Consider the following 6157-nt stretch of genomic DNA (forward strand, 5'->3'; position numbering starts at 1 on the left):
ATTGGTTGGTAATGGGTGTCATGGATAGTTCGGAACAGGGCAACTGCATAATCAAAGCACCTTGGGAGGTGTAATAAAGGATATAGGCAAGAAGGTGGGACAACCTGAAGCAACCACCATAATTCACGTATAAAATAATAAAAGGCAAACTAGCGTAATGGCAACACAAATGGAAGGGAGAATTATGAGAGATGTTACAAAGAAAAACTGTCAGGGCTTAGTCATTGATTGGATACATTCATTTATTCATTCAACAAATGTTGTCAGTGGCTGAGCCAGTCACTGGGGATGTAGGAGTAAGCAAAATAGACATGATCTCTTCCTCATGGACTATAAGGTAACACCTGTCTAAAAACGGATGTGAAATATGATGAAGGCTATAAACTAGAGGTGTTATGCGAGCTTATGATACAGAGATCTGATGAGGTAAGTATGTCAAGGGATGCTTTCTTGATGAAGTGATGCATGAAAAAGAAGAGATAAGGAGGATGAGGAAGAATTAATCGGGTGCAAAGAGAACAGAAGGACACTCCATGAGAGGGGACAGCAGAGACAATGTGCCGCTGTAAGTATGCGGGACTGAAAGGAGGCCACTGCGGGCTGGACGACTGAGAATGAAAGGGAATGAGGCACAAGAGCAAGATGAGGCTGTAGAGACCACGCTCCACCATGTCCAGCGGACATCCTGCTCTGCAGACTAGTGCACCAAGAATGCCAGTGCACAAGAGGGAAGCGTACTCTAGAATGCAACTCGACACACTGCTGCTTTCATCAAGAAAGCCCTGCCTGTTGAACTAAACAGCATACCTCGCGGCGATATGATTTACATTCTGAAGCAAGCTCCTAATCTTAGAGAATGGCAACAGTTCTCAACCAGCAGCCAGTCAGTGACTCCACATCTTTGACCACTGTGAGGAGGTTTGTCTTTATCCTAAGAACAATGGGAAGTTACAGAAGAATTTTAAGAGAGGGGGTTAGTGGCTTCATTACAGAGAATGAACTGGAAGGCAGCCAGGGTTAACAGAAGAGGAGGAAGTTGGTATGTGAAATCTCACTTTTCCTGGTGAAATAAGAGGTATTCTCTTCAGATGAGAGAGCAGGGACATCGAATAGTCTAACAGGACAGGACAAAAGTAGAGGAGATTTGGAAGTGTCATTGTAAACAGTCATAAGTAAGGGAGGGGAAGAAAGAAATGGGAACCACGTAAGACCAATAACATAGGCTGTCAAAAATAAGACAGCCTATGTTATTGACATAGCTCTGTGACCAGATTCAAAAAAACTCGATGCTCTGAAAGCAGGTGTGAAGATGAATGTTACAGATGAACAGAAAGTATCAGCACCACGGTTTCATGGGAAGAGAAACAGCTTGGCAGTGTGGGTACATTGTTGGCATGATGGACCAGGGTCGAGTACAGGGACTAATAAGAGGCAAAATGATAATCTGTATTCTAAACTGTAATTCAGACTTATACTCAGCAGACCCCTGAAGGAGGACAGCCATTTCTTGTACCACTCAGTAGGCCTGTCCCTCCCAGCTCAGGTCCCTACAGAGAAGCCAAGGCATTTTGTCTGAGCCAGACATGGACCTAAATTGTCAGAGGATCCCAGAGGTGCTGTGGGAAGGCAGCTTTTGCTCATCATGTTCCTAGAAATATGTGGGTAGAAAACATCAGATGCTGAAAGAGGAACCAACACTACTACTGAGCCATAATTAAATATAAGTAGGGGAGAGAATAGGCTTCCTTGGTAGCTCAGCTGGTAAAGAATCCACCTGCAATGCAAGAGACCCCAGTTCAATTCTTGGGTCAGGAAGATCCCCTGGAGAAGGGCCAGGGTACTGCAGTATTCCTGGGTCTCCCTGGTAGCTCAGATGGTAAAGAATCTGCCTGCAATGCAAGAGACCTGGGTTCAATCCCTGGGCGGGGAAGATCCTCTGGAGGGCATGGCAACCCACTCTAGTATTCTTGCTTGGAGAATCCTCATGGACAAAGGACCCTGGTGGGCTACAGTCCATAATAGGTTGCAAAGAGTCAAACAGGACTGAGCAACTAACCACACAGGGAGAGAATATCAGACAAACTTTGAAAGAAATCCTGCCAGATAGAACATAGCAAGCTCCAGGAAAATAAGGTTTAAATTAATATGTTAAATGACTAACTAATATGATGAAAGCTTGCCTGATCTGCATCTGCAGTAATGACTTGTATGGAGAAGAGATGAAAATGTCCCAGTAATCATTAATCAGCACTTTGTCTGTACCAACACTATGCCAGGCATAGGGAATGCAAGGATGAAGGAGACACGGTCCCTGCCTTCAAAGGGCTTACTGTTCATGGAAGGAAACCATCTAAAAAGATGCTGGGGATTCCCTGGCAATTCAAAGGTTAAAATTCTGTGCCTCCAGTGCAGGGGGCATGGGTTCAATCTCTGGTCTGGGAACTAAGATCCCACATGTTATTTGGCAGTTATAAATAGATTTATTTATAAACAATTAAATAATAAATTTATAAATAAATGATTAACAAATAAAAAGATGCTTGCCACTGGAGATATGAAGTATTTTGACACGGGGCTGTCAGGGAGTAGAGTAGTGAGGCATCAAAAAAACAGAAGAGAGAAGAGGATTAGGGAAAGAAGGCCTCCCAGGGAAGCTGGTCCCCAACCTGAGGCCGGGAAACCAGTGGACATCAGCTCACTGAAGAGCAAGAAGAAGAGGGTCTTAGTAAAGAAGCATCATCTGTAAAGGCTCAGATAGAAATGACAGAATATCAGAAATTTCAAGCTGTTCCACACGTCTAGAGAAGACATTCAGGAAGGAATGGAGCAAGAAATAAGACAACAGAGGTAGTCAAATCGTGATGGAGGTCATATGCCAAGCTAAGGAATAAAGACCTGATTGTTGAGGACAATGAGAAATGTATGGCTTTCCAGGAAGCAGTCTGAAGTTCCAGGAGGAACTGGAGAGAGAGATCTTTGTTAGAAGGCATCACCCTGGAGGGGGAAGTTAAGCCTGCAGAAGATAAGATCACCCGGAGAAACTGAAATGTCAAAAGGGGTGCGCACTGAGGATAGGAATCTGAAGAATACCAACATTTAAAATGGGCCAACATTTAAAATGGGTAAGCAAGAGACATCTGAGAATGAGACTGAGAAGAAGGAATTAGAGAGGGATAAAAAAAATCAACTGGCTTGATGGAAAACATAGAAGAGGGAGCTTTAAGAAGATAGGAGACAATTACATTAGATGATGCTGGAGAATTAAAAAAAAAAGGATGCTGCAATAAAGAAATTATACTGAAAATTGAAAACAACTTAAATTACCATCAACAGGAAATTATACAAATAAATTATTGTATTTTCCTACTTGGGATTTCTATACATCAAGGGAAATACATGAACTTCACCTTCATATGTCAGCATGGATGAACCTAGGAAAGATAACACTAAACAAAGCAAGTAGCAAAAGAAAACATAGTAGAATATTATATGCTGTTTAAGAATAGTTACAAATGTAGCATAAATATAAAGACATCCATTGCAGTGTTGAATACCAAGTTCCAAAGAGCGGTTACCCAAGGTCAGCTGGGGAATGGTTGTGATTGGGAAAGTCTTCAACAGAAATGGTAATGTTTCATTTCACAAGATGGTTGAAAGATAGAGGTAGTGTTTGGCTACATTATATTTTGAGCATGTTGTAGGTAAAAGTCATTACCGACCACATCTAGGAAATTTTAGTGTAGCATATGTGCCCATGGAGAAGGCAATGGCACCCCACTCCAGTACTCTTGCCTGGAAAATCCCATGGACGGAGGAGCCTGGTGTACTGCAGTCCATGGGGTGGTGAAGAGTCAGACATGACTGAGCGACTTCACTTTCACTTTTCACTTTCATGCATTGGAGAAGGAAATGGCAACCCACTCCAGTGTTCTTGCCTGGAGAATCCCAGGGACGGGGGAGCCTGGTGGGCTGCCGTCTCTGTGGTCGCACAGAGGCGGACACGACTGAAGCGACTTAGCAGCAGCAGCACGTGTGCCCATGTTAGTAGTAGGCAGAGGTATTCAGAATGCAATGGGTAGAAAAGGAATGCTGTAAACATAATGGCAAGGCCTGATCAGAGGACTACCACTGTTCTAGAAACTGGATACAAATCCAACGTCTAAGCCCAATGTTAAAAGATAAACTGAGGCATATTTATAATTTTAAAAGTTTACTTGAGTGAAAAGAGATTCAATTCAGGCAGCACCAAACTGGAAGTGGTTAGGTGGACTTCACCCACAGAAGCTGCAGAGATTTTTACTGTAAAAGAGTAGAAGCAAAGTAATTATTGATCTGCGACCGTTCTATAGCCTAGTTGGTGATTTTGTGACTGGTTGTCTTTACTGGTTTTTGTAACGGAGACATTTATAGGCTTAGGTTTTGGTTTTTGTAGGTGGCCACATCAGTCTAAGGGCCACATCAGTCCACTGGAGCCACCTCAGTCTACCGGCCTCCTTGCATAGTTAATCTAACACCAACTGTCTGAATTCTTCCTCTTAAGTTACTTAACTTCCTGTACCTCAGTTTCTTTTGCAAAGTGGATGTGAAGTGAAGTGAAGTTGCTCAGTCGTGTCTGACTCTTTGTGACCCCATGGACTGTAACCTACCAGGCTCCTCGGTCCATGGGATTTTCCAGGCAAGAGTGCCGGAGTGGATTGCCATTTCCTTCTCCAGGGTATCTTCCCGACCCAGGGATTGAACCTGGGTCTCCTGCATTGCAGGCAGACACTTTACCTTCTGAGCCACCATAATCAGTAATAAATTCTCTGTGGAGTTGTTAGGAAAATTGGATGATTTCATACTAAAACAGTGCTTAAAACTATGTCTAGGAGACAGAACTATACCATCGAAGGTCCATCTAGTTAAAGCTATTTTATTTTAAAAATAAAAAACTTTTATTTTCCAGTAGTCATCTATGGATGTGAGAATTAGACCATAAAGAAGGCTGAGGACCAAAGAATGGATGCTTTTGAACTGTGGTGTCGGAGAAGACTCCTGAGAGTCCTTTGGACTGCAAGGAAGTCAAACCAGTCAATCCTAAAGGAAATCAGTCCTGAATATTCATTGGAAGGACTGATGCTGAAGCTCCAATACTTTGGCCACCTGATGCGAAGAACTCTTATTGGAAAAGATCCTGATGCTGGGGAAAATTGAAGGCAGAAGGGGACGACAGAGGATGAGATGGCTGGGTGGCATCACCGACTGGATGGATATGAGTTTGAGCTGAGCAAGCTTAGGGAGTTGGTGATAGACAGGGAAGCCCGGCATGCTGCAGTCCATTGGGTCGCAAAGAGTCGGACAGGGCTGAGCGACTGAACAGCTGAACTGAACTAAACTGCTGCTGCTGCTCTTAAGTCGCTTCAGTCGTGTCCGACTCTGAGGACACACAAAGTGCTAGTTACCAGACATAGTCATCATTATCAGTTCGAAACAAAACGATTATTAGTAATTACGATAATGTTCTTAATGCATGGAACACGTCACCATTTGCCAACAACTGCGTCAAGTAGGCAGAAACTAGAGAAGAGTTCTCTGCGGAAATTAACACACACGTGACGATTTAATAATCCACAGGTGTCTCTCATTCAGCCGTACATGCATCCTTACCGAGTGTACTCCCTCTCTTGGGTGGTGCAAGCACAGACACTTACCGGGAGTTTAGACCTTGTAAAATGCGTTGATACAACCATATCTCACTTTCATTTGGACCAGTAAACGCTTTTTGTAATTCCCGAATGCCCTAAACCACCTACTTTTGCACCGCCCTCTTCTTGAAGCTCCCGCCCCTGATTCGCCGGCACTGTCCCCACGGGAGGCGGGGCCTGCGTGATGACGCACGGGGAGCGCGTTGACGTATCCGTGCACCCGCCTGCCGGCTTGAATCGCAGTCCCGCGCCGCGGAGAGCGATGAGGCGGGCGCCAACGGCCGGTGCCGTGGGGCGGGAGGCAGCGCGGAAACGCGGCATCTAGGGGGCGACCTAGCTGGGGCCCGGGGCGCTGAGTCTTCTGGCGGATCCGCCCCTCCTGCTCACGCTGAGCGGCAGGAGCCGCCTGGCGGTGGGCGCCCAGGAGCCGGGTAGCGACCCGGGGGCCCGAGGCGGGGGGGGGGCATAGTGGT

The sequence above is a fragment of the Bison bison genome, unplaced genomic scaffold (genome assembly GCF_000754665.1).
Source record: "Bison bison bison isolate TAMUID 2011002044 unplaced genomic scaffold, Bison_UMD1.0 scf7180017864298, whole genome shotgun sequence".
Classification (NCBI taxonomy): Eukaryota; Metazoa; Chordata; class Mammalia; order Artiodactyla; family Bovidae; genus Bison; species Bison bison.